This window comes from Carcharodon carcharias, chromosome 1 (genome assembly GCF_017639515.1).
Source record: "Carcharodon carcharias isolate sCarCar2 chromosome 1, sCarCar2.pri, whole genome shotgun sequence".
NCBI lineage: Eukaryota > Metazoa > Chordata > Chondrichthyes > Lamniformes > Lamnidae > Carcharodon > Carcharodon carcharias.
Window position 1 is genome coordinate 63,302,004 of NC_054467.1, and position 21,957 is coordinate 63,323,960.

Below are 21,957 nucleotides of genomic sequence, written 5' to 3' on the forward strand. Positions count from 1 at the left end.
CTGGACTAATCAATGCTCTTCTCTCCTTTTCAGCAGAAGACTGCGCACAATTCCGCAGAGCGGATGCAGACTGGCGGAGGCCTGGCCCAGTTGGCGATCCTGACACCTTTTGAGTAGCAGGCCATGGATCTGGAGAGGCGTCATGCCCCCAGGTCCACTGGTGGTGGTGAGGCTGGGGTGCCATGGGGTGGTATGTTTGGCGAGCATTCAGGTCACCATTTGGTGTCCCAAAAGCCATGGCACTGCTGAATGCTCAATGATTGAAGTTAGCAACATGGGTTAACCATTGATTATGGAAGGATGAGCACATAACGATCCAGGGGAGTGGGATGTAAATTGACATTGTCTGCTCTGTAACAAATCAAATGTCCTTGTTCTTCCTTTCAGCATCACCGGAGCAGGGCCAGGAGGAGGAGGCAGAGGGGCCACCTCTCACCCCTGAGGACCCAGAGGAAATCCACTCACCAGCATCACACTATCTCTGCCAGGCAGGCACCAGAGCAGATACTAGCACCTTGGTGGGGAATTAGATCTTTGGTTAGTGTCCCGGGGCACGGCGGTGAGGGCAGAGACAGAAAGTGTCCAGGGCGCCAGCAGTCAGAGGACTGCTGGGGACCAGGCACATGAGGCAGCGAATGCTGGAAGTGCAGCAGGGTATGCGGGATGATCTGGCGGAGATACATGAGGCGTGGCATGGTGCCCATCCTTGAGGAGTCTACGTGGAGCATCGCCGATGCAACGAGCCTCGTGGCCGAGTGCCAAGCTTCAACCATGGAGAGAGTGGCGAATCTCATGGAGAGGCTCCTCCAGGAGAACAATCAGGGCCTCCTGGGGTTGCGCTCGGACCAGCAAGCCCTCACAGCGGCATTGACCTCAGCTGGTAATTGCCCATGTGGGAGATGGTTTGGGCACCAAGTATCCCACCTCGGTGCCCATCCACCTACGGTGAGCAGGGATGTCCAAAGCGACCTCACGTAAGTGCAGTATCTGCCTCTTGTCTCTGCGGGCTCCTCTCAGGGAACTCCGGATGAGGGTAGCGGCTCCTCAGCCCCTCTGCCAATGACCAAGGCATCCGTTGAGGCTGCAGCGACTGGGGAGAAGCCAGCTGTGGAACTGGCTGCTCCCTCCCAGGAGGGGCCAGCTAAGGCTCCATGAGCCAGACTACATCTGCCAAGGTCATCGAGGCCAACAGGACAGCGCAGTGAGCAGGCTGTCTCAGATGCCAGTGCCAGTGAGGGGACAGCAACTAGATGTAGCACCAATAAGTGCAAATTTAAGGCACCTTAGGCACACCACGGGTTTCTCACTGGCGCTTTTATGTTGGCCCATACTAATTTATTGAGGACCTGGTCTGATGTCCAAGATCTTTTTTTTTGGTTTATGAAGTTACATTTGTCCTCTCAATAAATTTTGATATGTTGCCATTCCTCAGGGTGATCCCTTACTTCTGCAAGTGGATGGGAACCCATGATGTTATGAGTGAATTGTTTGACACTGAGCTTTACTGTCCAGGCATATTTAACAATCAGGTATCGAGTGTGGAGCCTGCAGCTCTGGTGCGTGTTGGAGGTCCATTTGTAATGGGCTAGCTTAAGGTTCTTTGGATTAAAGCCTCACGGGTGTCCCTGCCTCCCTGGAATATTCCCAAGTCAGCATCTACCCCCTCAGCGTTCTACTGAGTGTGCTCATCCTTGGACTCAGTGCTGGGCTCATTGTGTGTATCCAGAGGAACTGCGTCTACGCCTTCCTCATCCACTGCGTCACCACTTTCCAGCGCCAGATTGTGGAGATCATAACATGCAAACCACTATCAGCAACACACAATCTGGGGGTATTGGAGTGCGCCCCCTGAGTGGTCCAGGCATCGGAAGCGCATCTGGAGAAGACCGACGATTGTCTCCACCCCAGCCCTTGTGGAGGCATGACTCCTATTGTATCACTACGCAGCCTCTGCTCTTCGATGACGGAGAGGCATCATGATCCACCTTTGGAGGGGATAGCCCTTGTCACCCAGCAGCCAGCCATGCTGAAGTACTGAAGAGCCTCAGCATCTGGGAGTGTCTGAGTATGTAAGCGTCATGGGAGTTGCCTGGGTAGCTTGCACAGACTTGCAGAATATGCAGCTTGTGATCGCACATTATCTGCACGTTCATGGAGTGGAAGCCCTTCCTGTTGACGAAGGCATTGGGCTCACCTGCTGGCACCTTGATGGCCACATGTGTGCAGTCTATTGCACCCTGGATACGCGGGTAGCCAGCAATCGCTGCAAAGCCTCTGATTGCTCTGTTTGGCTGGCATCGTCCCAGCGGTAATGGATGAAAGTCAATTCATGCCTGAACAGAGCGTCTGTCACCTGCTTGACACAAGTGTGGACAGCTGATTGGGAGACTCCGCAGAGATCATCCACCAACCCCTGGAAAGAGCCGGAGGCATAGGAGTTGAGGGCAGCTGTGACCTTCAGAGCCACTGGCATGGGGTGCCCACCCACACAGTTGGCACAGATTTCAGGGCCTATCATCTGACAGATATAATTGACTGTCTCCCTTGAGAGACAGAGCCTGTTTCGGCACTGCACCTCAGACATATTGAGGTAGCTGCTTCGCCGCCTGTATACACTGGCAGCAGGATAGTTGTGTCTTCTGCGGCCCCTTCTGCCTTGAACTTCCGGTTGGCCCTGCGCCCCTTGTGCCTGCGCCTATCCTCCCAAAAGTGGCTCCCCTGGAGGCTGAATGTGGACTCCTGGCCTCCTTCCCTTTCTGGCCCTCCCTTCCTCAGAGGAGGAGGTGCCTTCATTGGAGAGCACAACTCCCATTCCCAGGCTAAGGGAAAGCTTCCTGAAAGCAGCAGACCCCAAAAATGATCTTTAATTTAGTGCCCTGACCTGAAGGCTTTTACTCCTGTCCAAGCAGCTGGTATGAGTTTTGGGATGCTCGACACATGCCATTTTATGCATTGGCATGCAGGGCCTGCCCTCACATGCCAACAGGAAAATTCTGGCCATGGAGTGGTTCGTAGGTCAGCGATGATCTCATTGAATGGGGAAACAGGTTCAATGGGCTAAATGGCCTATTCCTGTTATTATGGGTCTAACAGCAACTTGAATCAAAGTGATTGGTTGCACCTAATTTCTAGCGTTTGATTCAGGTATAGATTTAGATGCACACAAATTATGAGAGCGGAAAATGGTATGTATGCGAAATTTGAAGGGAAAGGGGAATGGGTCAAAAATTCTGAAAGGCTTTGTAAAATTTCACAAGTGATCTCAACGAATTTCAGCCTCTTCCAAAAATGAAAAGGTATGGGATTAAGAAGTGATGGTTTAAAGTAAAGGGAAAGCAAACCCAAATATAATTTTGAATCTGCAAACAAGTGATGGAGCAGCTCAACGTTTGACCCCATTTGATGATTATTGATGTGGAAATATGCATGATTGTGAAGAAGTGTGTCTCCTAAGCTACTCCACAGTACTATCTCCAGTAATTACTACTATGGGCTGAATTTTGCCGTTGGCGAGCAGGGGGGCAGGGCTGTTTAAATTTTCAGGAAGGCAGGCCCACAGCAAAATCAGCTGCGGGCCCGCTGACCTGTCAATGGCCAATTGAGGCCATTGACAGGATCATTGAAACAATTAAAGGACCTGTTCATCCAACCTTAAGGTTGGCGGGCAGGCCAGGAGCCCCGGAGGGCAATAGAAAAAACATGAAACCTCATCCACCCACGGGATGAGGTTTCATGTAGGGATTTAAAAAGTTTAATAAAGATTTAGTGTAATTTATGAACATGTCCCATCTCATATGACATTGTCACATGAGGGGGACATGCTAAGGATTTTTTTTCTAGTTTTAATGTTTTTACAACTGTAGGCGATCTCCCTGAGGTAGCACTTAGTCTCAGAGAGGTGTGCGCTCTTTCATGCACATGTGCGAAAGAGCGCACTCTTGCTTTTGGGGAATTCCCCCCCCACGCCTGCACAGGAAGTGCATAGCGCTTCTCGGCGGACGTCACGCTAGGCGAGTCTTAATTGGCCCACCCACGTAAAATGGTGGCGGGGCCTGCTTCTCCAGTGGGGATTGGCTCCCCACCCATTGGTGATTGGTTCGGGCCTGCCCACCCGGCAGGCAGAAAATTCTGCCCTATGTGTCGGCAGTGGCTCAGTTCTTGGCATTTCCGTCTCTAAGTCGAAAGATTGTGAGTTTAAGTCCTACTCCAGGAAGACAGAAGTGCTGCCTTTCAGATGAGATGTTAAACTGCAATCTTGCCTGCCCTCTTAAGTAGATGTAAAAGATCCCATGGGCCATTTTGAAGAAGAGCAGGAGAGTTATCCCTCATATAAAGCAAAACACGGCAGATGCTGGAACTCTGAAATAAAAACAGAAAACGCTAGAAAAGCTCAGTAGGTCTAGCAGCATCTGTGAGAGAGAAACAGAGTTAATGCCCTGAATTTTTCAGGTGGCGGGTGGGCTCGGCGGGAGTGGGCAGGGGCGGTCGCGGAGCTGATTGCCGCCCGCATTCGGCTCCGTGCCGCCATTTTACGTGGGCGGGCCAGTTAAGGCCCGCCCAGCGTAAGACATAAGCCATAGTGCTCAGTGCTGTCAGTGCGGGCGGGGAAGGAGGGGGAGGAGGAGCCAACGCATGCGTGCGAAAGCGCTTCAATCTTCCTGACAATTATTAAATACATGGATCAAAAATTTATTTAAACATGTCCCTCATGTGACTGTATCACATGAGATGGGACATGTTTTTACAGTTAGGAAAAAATTTTCACTTTATTAATAAAAGCTTTAGGAAATTCCGCTCGCGGATGAGGTTTCCTAAAAAACATGAAGGCCGCTTGGACTTTTTGCCTGCCTGCCAACTTTAAGGTTGGATGGGCAGCGTTAACAATTACATTAATCAATTCCTTAATAGGCCATTTAAATATCGGCGGGTGTGCAGCTGACTCCGATGCTCGCCTGTCGAACAAACATTGCGAGACAGCGCGCTGACGTCAGGACTCACGCTCGACATCATCGAGCGTCATTTGATGTGTCGGTGTGTCAGGCCAGCCCCTGCAAGCCAACTGAAAAATCATGCCCAATGTTTTGAGTCCAATATGACTCTTCTTCAGAAGTTATCCTTTGTATCCTGGCCAATATTCATATCTCAATCAACATCACAGAAACAGATGTGAAATTACCACATTGTTGTTTGTGGGAGTTTGTGCAAATTAGCAACTGCATTTCCTTCATTACACCCGTGACTGCAATTCAGAAGTACTTCATTGGCTGTAAAGCACTTTGGTATGTTCAGTGCTCATGAAAGGCACTAGATAAACGCGAGTCTTTCTTTTACTGCAGCATGTGGTACAGCCCTGTCGGCAGGATTTTCTGCACCCGCCCGCTGCTGCAATCTTCCAGTCCCACTGCACGTCAATGGACTTCTGGCTGGGGCGCCACCTCGCCTGTGGCGGGTTCCGCCCTTGACAGGGCCGCAAAATCCTGGCCTGTATCTATTTCTCTGCTTACATAAACACTGTCCATGTAGTTCCCTAACAGACAGGGTGTGGTCAATGGTCCCTTGGTGGTTACAGCCAGTATGCTGGATGCAGTGCTACTGAAAGCATGACAAACTTTTTGAGGGTGCATCCGTGAAAGCATATATCATTATGATAGCTTGGCCTTCACATACTTTTGGTGGTGCTATTGGGTCTGCTGCCTGGGTTTTCTTTGGCAAGAGAAGTTTATGCATGAGTTGTTTGTCAAAATAGATGTGGTCACAAACACTGCATATGTAAGTGTATAGAATGTGGGGACAGACTATCCATTGTGTGGTCTGATCTGCCTGACATCCTTTTGTTGATCTTCTTCCTCATCTTCCAAACATCTCATATAGGGAAATTTCTAGTGCGGAACCTTTTAGCCCCAGTGAAAATGCTAGCAGCAAACAGGTGCACATTTGCCACAAAGACTTGTAAGAAACTCCATTCCACCCAAACAAAAAATGATCAAAACAGGACAAATTTTAGAGCTTCAAGTTACTTACTTTTGCCCTCTGATTCCACCACTGACAGAGTGAAATAGGTGTTGTTTAGAAGTGACAGCCAACAATTTCCTTTGACAGGAATCCCATTGAATTTATGGCAGGGAAAATTCTGCCCCTTTGGCTTTTTGCTGGGCCTGAACAAAATCCTGGGGTTAGGTTCACAATATTTCTGGCAGACTCTTGAAGGCATTTCCGTATATATTATTAAAGTTAATGTACAGGATATAATGGATTTCATGCCCTTAATTTTCTGAGTCCAACTGCTTGAATTGTTGCTCCCCCTGAAAGCACCAGATCACCAAAACATCCTTTAAGGGTACAATTAAAAATTGAATGACTTATTTTCTGCTAAGCTATATCTTTACCTTTATTTTAAAAAAATATATCTATCTGATTTTCCTCCTCCTTGTTGGTTGGGGCGATACATATGGATTATTGACTGCTAATGATTTTTGATGTTGTACAAGAATACTGTTTGTTCAGGATGAAAGAAGTAGGTTGTTTTACTCTTACACTGTTACTACCTCTAATACTGGTAAAGAAACTAAGAATTTAAGTTTTAAAATATTGCCCTTTGACCTTTTTCTCACAATCAGAAAAAAATGACTTTCATGTGAACACATAAACTAGGAGCAGAAGTAGGCCACTCGACGCCTCGAGCCTGCTCCACCATTCAATAAGATCATGGCTGATCTGATTGTAAACTTAGCTCCACATTCCCACCTACAACAAAAACCTTTCACTACCTTGCTTATCAAGAATCTATCTACGTCTGCCTTAAAAATATTTAAAGATTCTGCTTCCACTGCTTTTTGAGGAAGAGAATTCCATAGACTCATGACACTCTGAGAGAAAAACAATTCTCCTCTCCTCATCTCTGTTGTCATAAATGCTTTAATCATAGAAAAAGGTTCATCTTCAAGGCCTAAGAATATTCTGGAAGAATTTGTGTTTTTATAAGACACTGTCCCTAAAAAGGTTAATGCAAGGACTCTGGTTGCTGCTGTTCCTGGAAAAGACAGCATTTTACAAGAAAAAGTAATTAAGCATTTTTAAAGCAGCTGTAAAACTCTTGATCCTGGTGGACTGTTTATAAAAGGGGCACATGGTGGTTTATGGCTTTGAAAAAAGAAATGTTTTGGAAAACTGTGTTTAAACGCTGGTAGGTTGTTGTTTTGCTTTGGGGAGGAAACAAGAAGAATCAACTGCTTGGGTAAAGAAGACAACAACTCCTGAAGCTCCAGACCCGTCCAAAGCAAAAAGTGAATGAAAATTGCTCCGAAGTTTCTCTATGTTTTGAAGTCAACTGACTGCAAGTTTTCCTCAAAGTCCACTTGAAAAGTAGTGCAAGAGTCATTGATTGCTTCTCAGACCAGTGCTGAGAAACCAACTATATAATCTGGACACCATTTCAAGGACTCCACCGTCTATCCTTTTCCCTTGAACCACTGACTTTTAAACATTTGGCAGAATTCCTCTTTTTTACGGTACGTGTGTGTCGGTTAAGGTATTTAGAAAGGGTAATTATTATACTTTCATATTTCAAGCTGTATGTTAATAAGCTTTGCATTTCCACTTGACAAGTCTGGTTTTATAATAAACTAATAATTTTGCTGTTTATTGAAGAAACCTAAGCATTGAGTTGTCATTCTGAGATTATTAGGTAAAGCACATATTTGGCTGTATAGCTAGCTGGAAAAATTATTTAAATATATGTTGGGACCCGAGGAGTAGTGGAACTAGAGACAGACAGTGCACTCCTTCCATCCCAGTTGCAACACTGTCTTAAATGGGCGATTCTTTATTTTTAAATAGTGACCCCTAATTCTAGATTCTCCCACAAGGGGAAACATCCTTTCCACATCCACCCAGTCAAGACTCCTTAGGACCTTATACGTTTCAATCAAGTTGCTTCTTACTCTTCTAAACTCCAGCGAATACAAGCCTGGCCTATCCAACCTTCCCTCATGAGACAACCTGCCAATTCCAGGTATTAGTTTAGTAAACCTCTGAACTGCTTTCAATGCAATTACACCCTTCCTTAAAAAAGGAGACCAATACTGTACACAGTGCTTCAGATGTGGTCTCACCAATGCCTTGTGTAACTGAAGCATAACCTCCCTACTTTTGTATTCAATTCCCCTTGCAATAACTAGAACATTCTATTAGCTTTCCTAATTATTTATTGTATCTGCATACTGACCTTTTGCGATTCATGCACTGGATCACCCAAATCCCTCTGCACCTCAGAGCTCTGCAACCATTTGGACAATATGCTTCCTTTTTATTCTTCCTGCCAAAATGGACAATTTCAAATTTTCCCACATTATACTCCATTTTCAAGATCTTTGCCCACTCACAACTTATCTATGGCTGGGATTTTCTGGCCCCGCCATGGCGGCACCTGCTGCGGGGGATTCAGTGGCCCACCAAAAGTCCATTGACTTTCAGCAGGACCGGACGATCCTGGCAACAGGCAGTGTTGGAAACTCCCACCCTACATCCCTTTGTAGCCTCCTTACATCCTCTTCACAACTTACTTTCCTACTTGTCTTTGTATCATCAGCAAATTTAGCAACCATACCTTCAGTCCCTTCATCAAAGCCATTTATATAAATTCTAAAAAGTTGAGGCCCCAGCACAGATCTCTCTGGCATACCACTCATTACATCCTGCCAACCAGAAAATGGCCCATTTATGCCTACTCTCTGTGTCCTATTAGCTAACCAATCTTCTATCCATGCCTATATGTTATCCCCCACACAGTGAGCTTTTATTTTCTGCAATAACCTTTGATGTGGCACCATATCAAATGCCTTATAAGTACAGTACATCCCCTGGTTCCCCTTTATCCACAGCACTTGTTACTTCTTCAAAGAACTCCAATAGATTGGTTAAACATGATTTCCCTTTCACAAAACCATGTTGCACCTGCCTGATTACCTTGAAGTTTCTAAGTGCCCAGCTATAACGTCTTAAATAATAGTTTCCCACATTTTCCCTAAAACAGATATTAAGTTAACTGGCCTGTAGTCTCCTGTCTCTCTTTCTTGTTAAACAAAGGAGTTATATTCACTATTTTCCAATCTACAAACATATGAAATGGGTGCAGAAGTAGGCTATTTGGCCCTTGAACCTGTTCCACCATTCAATAAAATCATGGCTTATTCATTTGTATTTCAAATTCAATATTTCCATCTACCCTGGCAACCTTTGATTCATTTGCCTAACAAGGATCTATCTATCTCTCTCTTAAAAAATATTCAATGACTTTGCCTCCACCGCATTCTTAGGTAGAAAGTTCCAAAGTCGCACTACCCTCAGAGAAAAAATTTCTCCTCATCTCTGTTCCAAAAGGGTAACCCCTAATTTTAAAATAATGCCCCCTAGTTCTGGACTCACCCACAAGAGGAAATATCCTTTTCACATCTACCTTGTCAACACCATTCAGGATCTTACATACTTCAATCCAGTCACCCCTCACTCTTCTAAACTCCAGTGAAACCAAGCCCAGTCTGTCCAGCCTTTCCTCATAAGATAACCCATTCATTCCAGGTATCAGTCGAGTAAACCTCCTCTGAACCGCTTCCAATGTATTTACATCCTTCCTTAATTAAGCAGACCAAAACTACACACAGTATTCAAGATGTGGTCTCACCATTGCTCTGTATAAATGAACCAAGACATCCTTACTTTTACTTCAATTCCTCTGGTAATAAAGGATAGCATTCCACTAGCCTTCTTAATTACTTACTGTACCTACATACTAACTTCTTGTGACTTATGCACTTGAATCTAGATCCCTCTGCACCTCAGAATTCTGCAGTCGTTCTCCATTTAAGTAATACTCTGCTTTTTTATTCTTCCTGCCAAAGTGAACAACTTCACATTTTCGCATATTATACTCCATCTGCCAGATTTTTACCCACTCACTCAACCCATCCATCTGCAACCTCCATTAGTCTGCTTCACAACATACTTTCCCTACCTAATCTAACTGAACCTTCCCCGAAGTATGATTGAAGTATGTAAAATCCTGAATGGTGTTGACAAGGTAGATGTGGAAAGGATGTTTCCTCTTGTGGATGAGTTCAGAACCCCGAATCTCCAAATTTTCCTCATTGTCAGTGAAAAAGGAAGTATGCTGCTCTAACTTGACCTTCCTACTTTGCAGAAACAGTTTTAAATATTAATACACTGGTGTAAAACATCCTGTAATGCCAATGAATAAGTTAGATAGGTGGAACAAAAGTAATAAGATTCATTCTGAAAATGACTGTCATGGTTGTTTGCTTAATCTTCCACTGGACTATAGATACAAATCCATCTGGCTATATTTATCCACACCAACGACTTCAGAGTTTATTGATCAGACAATCTGTTTCTCCCTGGAGAAGGGCCGCTCTTACACTGATGGTTCTCAACCTGTAGCTCTAGCACTCCTGACAACCGGCCCAATTTATCTTTGGCTTGCCTCTTCAGGTCATCGCACTTCTTTGAAATATCCTCTACTGTCCTTGAGTGTTGAGAACAAAACTGAGGTTTGAGCAGTTGCTGGATTATTTCCATTTGGGACAGCAAAACCAAGCCTGAGTTACATAGCTTACAGAATTTGTATTCCAGTAGTCCTGCAATTATCTATTGGTCTCGGGATAAATGTTAATATCTTGTTATTGGTAGATTACAATTTTAACTGCTAAACATTTTACTATGTTACTTTTAAAACTTAGCCTTCATAATGAGATCATAATATACCAATTTCAACACTAAATTTTCATTGCAGCTTTACACATCATAGGAACAGTTGTGGACAAGAGTGAACTATGTGTCACTAGGAATGGTTAAAGAGGCCTCATGTGGCCAAAATGAATGCTATTGCAGTTTGAGGGACAGAGATTTGCATTAATAAATGATTTCAATAAGTCCTGCATTGGGCTCTGGGCCAGCTGGGGCCAGTACCGCAACCTAAGTACCTACTCTTACTACATATGCAGAGGGAATTCTACATCCATCTGGGGTTCATTTTTATATACCAGTATCAGAAAAAGTTCTTTCATTTGTGATATTCTCCAAAATAAATTAGTTATAACATTTCCCCAAATATGTTATGCTGTATAAATGGTGAATGCAGTGGGATAAATTTGCTATATATATTCTAATATTAATTCATTTCTAACAATCTTCATTTTAAATAGTACAGTTTATGTCCTACTTGAAAGAGCTTCAAATTCTATTAATCAAACACACTAAGACATACATTAATGGTCAACAGCCATATATGATCACAATTCTTATGGCATTCCACCTCAATGGCATTTAATAATGTGTAGCCTCAAGGGTGATCTAATTTGTGAATGAAAATTAGCTTTGAAAGTTTAGTTAATCTTTCAAGATACAGGAGAAAATATTTTCATTTTTTGTTGTTAAATTTGGAATAAACTGTCCTAATATATAGTGCAAGTCATTGGTTCAAACTCACGTATGCTTAGCAAACTCATATTTTAACATGAAATTCTGATCATACATTTATTAAAGGCAGAAACCTGCAATCCAGTTGGCAGCGCTAACTACAATTGAATTGATAAATGATTGCTTCAAATGTAGCAAACAGAGCAAATGGTTTTGCGATCATGTCATCTTCTAAAAAGACAAACTGTAGGCACAAATTATGGATTTTTTGAAACGGCATCGCTAAAATAAAAACACAGACTAGTACTCAAACTCAAGTAACTATGCAGAAAGTTGACAGTATTGGAGTGCTCCAATTTTACAAAGTACAGTTGAAAAAAAAATGTCCACTTTTAAAGTGTTTCCATCTGCATGCTTTCTTTCAGAGCAAGGAGTTTAGCATTCTCCTCCTAGGGCAGAATTTTTCAGTCGCCGTGCGGGGAGGGCCCGACATGCCAATGCGTAAAATGATGCGTGATGACGTCGGGTGTGTGTCCCGACGTCACCGCGCTCCATTGCGATATTTCGGAAGGCAGGCACTATGATTTCCAAGGCACCTGTCTTTAATTAATGGGCCAGTTAAGGCCCTTGAGGCAGCAATTGGATATGATTTTTCATCACACGGGCGCAACGGGCAGGTGGTTAGGCCACATTTTTAAAAACCTTATCCACAGGCAGGATAAGAGGGGTGAGTGGGCTTGCTAATGCAAATTGTTAGAATTTTAGTTTATTACTGCTACTTGCTTGTGTCAACAGGACAACTTCATTTCGCTTCAGAACTGCTTTGACAGAAAGAACAGGCTTCAAATCAGGGCTCTGGAGGAATCATAACACTTGGTGCCTTCCAGGTATCAGACAGCCTTCCCTTACCCTGGGAATGGGGATTGTGGTCCCCACTGGAGGCACCTCCTCTGAGGAGGAAGAGAGGGCCAGAAGGGGGAGGAGGGGGGGAGTCCATATTCAGCCTCCAGGGGAGCCACCTGTGGGAGGACAGTCGCAGACACAAGGGGCGCAGGGACAACAGGAAGTCCAAGGTGTAAGGGGCCACAGAAGACACCACTATCCTGCTGCCAATTGTTTACTGGCAGTGATGCAACTACCCCAATATATCTGAGGCACAGGACCGAAGGAGGCTCCATCTCTCAAGGGAGACAGTGGCCTCCATCTGTCAGATGATCGGCCCTGAGATCAGCTCCAACTGTGTGAGTGGACACCCATGCCAGTGGCACTGAAGGTCACAGTTGCCCTCAACCTCTATCTCTCTGGCTCTTTCCAGGGGTTGGCGGATGATCTTTATGGAGTCTCCCAATCAGCTGTCTACTGTTGTGTCAAGCTGGTGACAGACGCTCTGTTCAGGCCTGCATTGACTTTCATTCACTACCGCTTGGATGAGGCCAGCCAGAGCGAGCCAGAGGCTTTGCCACAACTGCTGGGATCCCCCATGTCCAGAGTGCAATCGACTGCACACATGTGGCCATCAAAGCACCAGCGGGTGAGCTGGGAGCCTTCGTCAACAGGAAGGGATTCCACTCCATGGACATACAGATGGTGTGTGACCATAGGATGTAGATTCTGCAAGTCTGTGCAAGGTACCAAGGCAGCTCCCATGACGCATACATCCTGAGACACTCCCAGCTGCCAAAGTTCTTCAGTACTCCAGCCCGGCCGGATGGATGGCTGCTGGGTGACAAGGGCTTTGCTCTCAAAAGGTGGCACATGATGCCCCTCTGCCATCCAAGAACAGAGGCCGAGCAGCAGTACAATAGGAGCCATGCCTCCACAAGGGCGGTGGTAGAGAGAACCATCAGTCTTCTCAAGATGCACTTCCTATGCTTGGACCATTCAGGGAGTGCACTGCAATATCCCCCCAAATTATGTGGCACTGATAGTGGTTGCATGCTGCACTCTCCGCAATCTAGCTCTAGCAAGGGGGGATGCGGTGGAAGAAGAAGATTTAGATGCAGCTGCTCTTGCAGCAGACAATGAATTCAGTAGTGAGTCTGAGGACACACATGCTCAGGAGAATGCTGAGGGGGTAGACGCCGACCTGGGCAACCTCCAGGGAGGCAGGGCCACCCGGGAGGCTTTGATCCAACGCTCCTTCAGCTAGCCAACCAAAGATGAACCACCAACACATGCCAGGCTGCAAGCTCCATGCTCGATACACGAGAGCAACATTTACTTGGTCAGCCACATGAACAATGTGCCATTTCAATAAAGCTCGATGATAAACAAGTCACTCATAACATCATGGGTTCCCCGTCACCTGCAGAACTAATGAAGCACCCAGAGGCTTGTTGAGAACCAAAACATTTAATGATTGGCAACTTGGCATACAGAAAACAGAAAACAAAGTACATTAAAAGGTGTTGAACAGTACACCAACTTAAAAGTAACTTAAAAGTGGGGCAATAGAAAACCACTAGTGATAAGCGCGTGTTGTGCCTAAGGTGCTTTATGTTTATGCGTGCAGGTGCTACGTCTATGTTCTCCCCACTCATTGGCAGTGGCATTAGAGACAGTCTGCTCACTCTGCTGTCCTGATGTCATCCTCTGGCCTGTGGAACCTGTGCTGGTCCCAGCTGGGAGGGAGCATGGCTGACATCTCCCCAGTTGCAGCTGGCCCATCAGATGCCACGGTCACTGGCTGGGAGGAGGTGGGGTGTGGGGAGGGGTGGGGGGGGGGGCGGCGGAGGAGCTGCTGCCCCTATCCGGAGCGCCCTAAGAGGAGCCCACAGAGATGACAGGCAGCTCGTGTGCCACCATGAGGTCGCTTTGGACCTCCCTGCTCACTATTGATGGATGGGTACCCGAACTGGTATACTGGGTGCCCAATCCATCTCCCACACTGACACTGGCCACCTGAGGTCATTACCGCTGTGATGGCTTGCAGGTCCGAGCTCACCCCCAGGAAGCCCTGATTGGTCTCCTGGAGGAGCCTCTCCATGAGAGTCGCCACTCTCTCCATGGAGGAGGCAATGCGCTCGGCCATGAGGGTCATTGCATTCCTCATGCTCCACATAGACTCCTCCAACATGGAGACCAGGCACGCAATCCTTCATATATCTCCGCCAGATCTTCCCGCACACACTGCTAGACTTCGAGCATCTGCTGCCTCAGGGACGACTCCAGAGGCACATCATCAGCCACCGAATGACCATGTTCCTAGTCCCCAGCATTCCTCTGGCTGCCAGTGCCCTGGGCACTCTCTGCCTCCGCCTGCACCTCAAGTGATTGTGAAGTGCCCTCACCACTGTGCACCAAGATACTAGCCGACAATCTTATTCCCACTGAGGTGCTGGTATCTGCGCTGGTGCCTGCTTGGCTGAGAGTGTGTGACACTGGTGCGTTAATGTTTTCTGTGCCCTCAGGGGTCAGCGGCGGTCCCTCAGCCTCCTGAGTCCAGGCATGCTGAAAGGAAGAACAAGGACATTTGATCAGCTGAAGTCGTTACACTGTTAATGTGCATGCCTGGCACTTGGATCAGGATACACTTCTCCTTCCATTATCAATGGGGATCCCATGTTGGAGGCTGAAATTAATATACAGTCAACAGTGGAACGTTTGCACTGACAGACATTATAACCTCAATGCACGGCACACCTTTCTCCCAGCGGGCACTCCAACCTCATCACAGCCACTTGATCTCCAGCATGGCGCCTCTCCAGCTCCAGTGCCTCCTGCTCATATCTGGTAATGATGAGAAGCTGGGGCTCCCCTCTGCCAGTCCACAGCTGCTCTGCATTATCGTGTGCTGTCTTCTCCTGAAAGGAGAGAGGAGCATTGATTAGTTGACCCTGTACCTGCATTGCCATTGCAGCCTTGCTACCCCCACCTGAGGAAAACCTTACAGGGCTCATCCAATTTGTGATCCTGGAGCCACAGTACACTCATTCCAAGCAGCCAGGGCTGACCCCCTTGCCCAGATACTGCCTCCATCACATTTGCCACTCACACTCGAAGGACTTCCAAACCCACGAAAATTATCACCTAGAAGGACAAGGGCAGGAGATAGATGGGTACACCACCACCTGGAAGGTCCCCCCAAGTCATTCAGCATCCTGACTTGGAAATGTTTCGCTGTTCCTTCACTGTCACTGGGTCCAAATCCAGGAATTCACCTCCTAACAGCACTGTGGGTGTTCCTGCAACACATGCAGCAGTTCCAGAAGGCAGCTCACCACCACCTATTCATGGGCAACTAGGGATGGGCAATAAATGCTGGCCCAGCCTGCGAAGCCAACATCCCGTGAATGAATGAATACAAAAACAAAATTCTGAGGTGGGGTCATGGGGGAGCGGGTGCAACCTAACTGCTGTGCTAACTGACCCATGTCAACATGGTACTCCCCCTTCCCGATCGGAAAGGTAATTAAACCACTTTCGGCACTGCACCCAGGTGCGTCTCACCACATTGTGGGAGCTGACCCATGCTGCCACCTCTTCCCAGGCACGTTTTGTTAGGTGGGTGGGGGGGGCCTCTTCCTCCCGTCCCTTGGCACCAGGATCTTGCAGCATGTTGCCACATCCTTGAGGAGGGCAGCGAGGCACTCATCAGAAAACCTCGGGGCCGACTGCCCCACCGGCCTGCCTTCCCGCCCGGCCTGCTCTCCGAGGGCGTTCTCCCTCATGCTCCTGACCGAAATCAGTGGCAGCTTTAGGACAGCTACCTGCACTGTTTTTGAATAAGCTGCCAGGTCGCTTTTAGACTCGGCGGACATTGGCCTCCCACCGCCACCACCCCTTCCTGCTGATCTCAGGAGCCGCGGTTTACGCTGGACGGGCCTTAATTGGCCCACCCGCGTAAAATGGCACTGCGGAGCCGATTGCGAGTGGCGATCGGTTCCGTGCCTGCCCCCGCCCGCTCCCGCTGAGCCTGCTCGCCATATGAAAAGTCCTGCCCCTAGTCTCCACTAATTCTTCATCATATCCTATTGCTAAGAGCTATACAGGAGTGTCATATAAACTTTAACCAGCCTCCTCTAAGTCAAATTACTGTACCTCTGCTGAATCTTTGTCTAGGAAGCTCTATCTAAAATTGGAAACCAACTGAATAGGCTGGGAGACAGTGGGGCTTGAAGTTGTGTACTATTATTGCACAGTACAGAGAAACAGTGCAAAAATGTTTATTGTCATTGGAACTACTAGATAATAATACAAGAAATGGAAAATTAATAAATGTGTTCATGTTTCATCTACTACCAAAGTTACGTTTGCCTTAAATGTTCATGATTACATGGTGGGAGTCAAAGAAAAAGAGGGCTTTCAACAGCCGCCTGCCTGTTTCTCACCTGAAAAACAATCATCCAATAGTGGGGGGAGCACCCTGGCTGCTTCAGGTGCATCTAATTCAATTTTCAGGTAGGTAAATAGGGTTCTACAAATGGCAGAGCATCCAGATTCCTGCTTCTGTTGTGTCAGCATAACAAACTAACATCTGTATTCTGCCAACATTTTTTAAATTATGAATGTGGTTAACAATATTATAACAACTAGATACTCTGTTTCTATGACATTGCTTGAGGGACAAGTATTGGCCAGGACACCAGAGATAACTTCCTTGCTCTTCTTTGAATTAGTGCCATGGAAATTTTTACATCCATTTGAACAGGTAGAAGGGATCTCTGTTTAACATCCCATCTGAAAGACGGGGCCTCCGACAGTGCAGTGCTTCCTCAGTACTGCACCAGAGCATTAGCTTTGGTTTTTACGTGCTCAAGCCCTGGAGTAGGACTTGAACCCAGGACCTTGTGGTTCAGAGGTGAGAGTTCAACCAACTATTTCATTGTGTGTTCAGGGCCCAGATGAGGGGTCTTTGAGGCTTATCTATTCTCCCAAAGTAAGCTGTTCTAGACTATAGTTTGTTAAAAACATCACTCTTTATTTACAGCTATTATATACATATTAGGACCTCTGCACGAGGTTGGAAGTTCTGCTCTTTCCAGATCTCTGTTCCTCAATCATGTGATGTTGTGTCATCATTACATCAGCCTCGTGTGCTTCTGACATTAACCCCTTAGTTTACACCAGCTGAGCCACAGCTGACATTTTTATACGTAAGTAGCCTCTGCATGATTTAGTTTCATATGCTGTGTGCCCATTAACAGGCCTACCCGAAAAACAGACTTCAGGCAGTTGTCAGAAGTACTCTATCAACCTCAAGCCCATTTTGGGCACAAGAAAGAGTTAACTTCTGCTAGTCTTAGTTGATAATAGAAATTATCATTAAATTTATGTATCATAGTCGTCAATGAGCATATGCTATCCAGCTAACTTGATAGCTACTAATTTCAGAACTATCATACAGGAAATTATCAGAAATAAAGAGGTCTAAATCAAAACACCATATGCAAGGCAATTAAATTTCAATTTAACCTGAAACAGCTTTTTTGAGTGTACCTGCAAAATCTATTTATAACAGTTTGCACATTTTCTTGCTATGTAAGGACTGTATATTTATGACAAGTTTGTTTCAAAATGAGACATGCTTGCCTAAGGAGTGATTATTAGAATGACCCAAAAATTTTTCTTCTTCCTCTGTACTCTGCCCGAAGGCAGCTCCAATCCACAGCACCACGACTGCCACCAATAGGGCAAGAAGGCAAGTCTCAAATCCACGCCAACTGGAATGGGCATCAAACCTCATGCTGTTGGCACCAATCTGATCCGCACTGGCTATCCAGCCAACTGAGACAACCAGATACCCAAGGAGTCTAAGTTGTTGTGGAAACATGCACTTTTACATGCATGTTGTTGTCCACAGTCATGAATATTGATGGTAGAGCCTCCAATTTTCTTTCCATCACATGGTTGACCAGGAATCACTCTCATTCTTAACCCTGCCATTGGTGTACATTGGAAGGATTTAAAATTGATACTCAACCTTTTGGCCATGTTATGAATGCACCTTCCCTGGTCATCAATCCTGGAGTGGAACTTGAATTGAGAGTTCTGGCTCAGAGGCAGAGATACCAAAAATTCTTACAGAATTTTTAAAAAGCTGCAAATAAAAACACTTAAGAATATAATGACAGATTTGGCTCCAAAAATGGGAGCAGGCCATGAATAAAAAAATGCAAGTTTTAAAAGAATATTTTGGTTATGTAGAAAGCAAGAAATAAATGCTTTTTATAAGAATCTGAAAAAGCTAATGTTTGCAAATCTTAAAATATCATTAAGCTGCAGCTTAAAAAGGCAATGATAGCACTGCATGAAGTGTGACCAGGTGACAAGGACACCTTGACAAGGTGACAAGGTGACAGACACCCGGATCAATGAAACAAGTTGACAGAATAGGACCTGCATGTCCTCGTAATGGTGATACAGATTGGGTCTGAAAATCTGTTTGGAGGTGGGGAGGTAACAGTCACGCCACACAAGTGCCAGGCAATGACTACCTCCAACAAGAGAGAATATAACCATTGCCCCTTAACATTCAATGAAATTAACATCACTGAATCCTTGACTATCAATATCCTAGTGGGGGGGGTTACCATTGAACAGAAATTGAACTGGACCTGCCATATAAATACTGTGGCTACAAGAGCAGGTCAGAGGCTAGGAATCCTGTGGCGAGTAACTCACCTCCTGACTCCCCAAAATCTGTCCACAAGGCACAAGTCAGAAGTGTGATGGAATACTCTCCACTTGCCTGGATGAGTGCAGCTCCAACAACACTCAAGAAGCTCAATACCATTCAGGACAAAGCAGCCCGCTTGACTGGCAGCCCATCCACCACCTTAAACATTTACTACCCTCCACCACTGACGCATAGTGGCAACAGTGTGTATCATCTACAAGATGCACTGCAGCAACTCACCAAGCCTCCTTTGACAGTACCTTCCAAACCTGCGACCTCTACCTAGAAGAAGGGCAGCAGATGCATGAAAATACCAAAATACCAAAACCTGCAAGTTCCCCTCCATGCCACACACCATCCTGATTTGGAACTATATCGCTGTTCCTTCACTGTTCTGGATCAAAATCCTGGAACTCCCTTCCTAACTACACTGTGGGTACACTTACACCACATGGACAGCAGCAGTTCAAGAAGGCGGTCACCACCACCTCAATTATGGATTGGCAATAAATGCTGGAATGGGAGGCAATATTATGCCAGTAGCCTTAAATGTCACCACACCTTGAATTTCTACCCCATTGGGTCATTCCACGGATCCATGGGGGACATGAGTGGCATCTCCCAGTCAGCCACACACGGATAAGGGAGTTCATCAATGCCAGATTCAAAAGGGCTGATGATTTTGTGCAATCCACCGCAGACCCTGAGAGCCAGGCAGCCAGAGCTGTTGGATTTGGCTCTACAGCTGGATTTCCCCAAGTACAAGGGAAAATCGATTGCATAAATGTGGCGCTGGGAGCTCCCTGGGAACAACCAGCAGCATTCATAAACCAAAAGAGGTTTCAATCCATTAATGTGCAGTTGGTTTGTTACCGCCAAAACGTAATTCTGTAGGTGTGTGCTCACTTCCCAGGGAGTTCCCATGACTCATACATTCTCAATCTATCTCAGGTACCTCAGCTGTTTGCTCCCCTGTGCAACTGCAGGCATGGCTCCTCAGTGACAGGGGATATCCTCGGAAGGATTGGCATATGACACCTGTGAGGAACCCACAAACCCCAGCAGAGGAGAGGTACAATGCCTCCCATGCCTCATCAAGGGCAACAATAGAACATATCATTGGACTGCTGAAGATAAGGTGGAACTCTGAAGGATGCATCTCAGATCATTGTGGTTTGCTGCACCCTATGAAGCCTAGTGCAGCAAAGAGATGAGAATTGTCAGCCTGGGGGATGGAGGATAAAAGCAAAATACTGTGGATGCTGGAAATCTGAAACAAAAGCAAAAATAGCTGGAAAAACTCAGCAGGTCTGACAGCACCTGTGGAGAGGAAGACAGTTAACATTTCGAGTCCGTATGACTCTTCATCAGAAGATGGAGGAGCCAGATTCATTTTCAGGCGAGGATGAAGGAGAAGAATCAGAGGAACCTGAGGTGATGCATGGTGCTGCTCCAGCTGCAGGTGCCAGGTGATAGAGCAATGTGACAGAGGCCCATGAGACACTCAATGCATCCTGATTTCAGCCAGAGTGAAGTCCCTGCAGGATCTCTTGATTTCTGCCTCAAGAAATGTCACTGTGGAAATGCCATCAGATCCGACAAATTCCCTCCAGACCAACCTACAAGCCTACGACCTTTAGCATCTAGCAGGGAAAAGGCTTCAGACCCTTGGTACGAACAAGCCATATGCATGGTTCCCTCAAAGCCTCACAACACTTCTGACTTGGAAGGACATTGCACATGACTCAGTCACACCTGCTCCAATCCTGGAAAGGCCTGGCTAAGAACTCTATATATTCAACTGCAAAATATGGGTTGCCTTAGCTGCAGATGCTGCTATGACAACAGCTTCTAGGGGGTGATAAGATGGTGAGCAACATATGCTGACTTGCCAGTGAGGTTCCATTTTCCTGGCCTAACAAACGTTGACAAACATAGGGTGGAATCTTCTGCTCCCACCAGCGACGGGAATTGTGGTAGGCAGGGCACTTATTTTGGCGTGAATGAAAAATATTAGTTTCCCACCAGCAGAAAGTTAGTTTGGAAATTTGCTCTCCCAGCTTTCAAGGTGGATCAAAGGCAAGTCAAAATTCCCACTGAGCAATTTTGGAAACCACATTTGCATTTATTAGCATCTCATGAATGCTCATTAAAAGACCAACTTGCTGGAATCATACTCCCCCTCCAAATTAAGTTCCCTGCCATTGGCTAATTAGAACGTTCTGTTTTACAACTGTATATAAGTGCCACGTAACTTTGAGCTTCACTTTAACAGTGACTTGGAGGTCAGTCAATGCTGCTTTCACCTTCCTTTTACACCATCACTGAAATATATAGAGTGCCTGTAGCACATGCTGCACCAGGGCTGGGCACAGGAGGCACAACCAGCAGGGAGGTGTGAGATGGAGGAAAGACTGGGGAGATGATAGGCCAGAGGGGAAGAGTGAGACAAAGGTATGACTGGGGAAGTGGGGAGGGAAGGACCAGCAGGTGAGACAGAGGCAAGACAAGGGGTTGGAGAAGGACCAGAGGGGAAGGGTGAAAAACAGCCTGGGAAGCGGGGTGGTAACTTTAACAGACAGTCCAGGGAAGGGTGAAAGACTGTCCAGGGAGCATGTTTAAGGGACTGTCCGGGGAATGAGTCCACATTGTCGGGCCATGTTAGAGGGCTCTGCATGGCATGCATGTCCTGGTCCCAGTATTGGGCGGGGTAAGGTTTCTCAGGGCAGTGGCAGTTGTGCACAGAATGGTTGTAGGGTGCGGTCAATCAACTAAGGCATTTGGTCCTCGGAGCTTGAGGCATGATATTGGGAAGTAGAAGGCATACTTACATTCAGGATAAACATCTACATTCGTTAAGTCAGTAATTCTAAAGTCATGGGGGTTACTGGATGGTCTCATGGGGGGGT

General features: G+C 46.2%; 1 protein-coding gene across 1 annotated transcript in view; it reads right to left on the minus strand.

Annotated features, from left to right (window-relative positions):
- Positions 1-21,957, minus strand: part of ttc29 (tetratricopeptide repeat domain 29) — a gene marked incomplete at its 5' end in the record, with an annotated part of 323,828 nt that overhangs the window by 72,932 nt on the left and 228,939 nt on the right. The window lies entirely within an intron of this gene.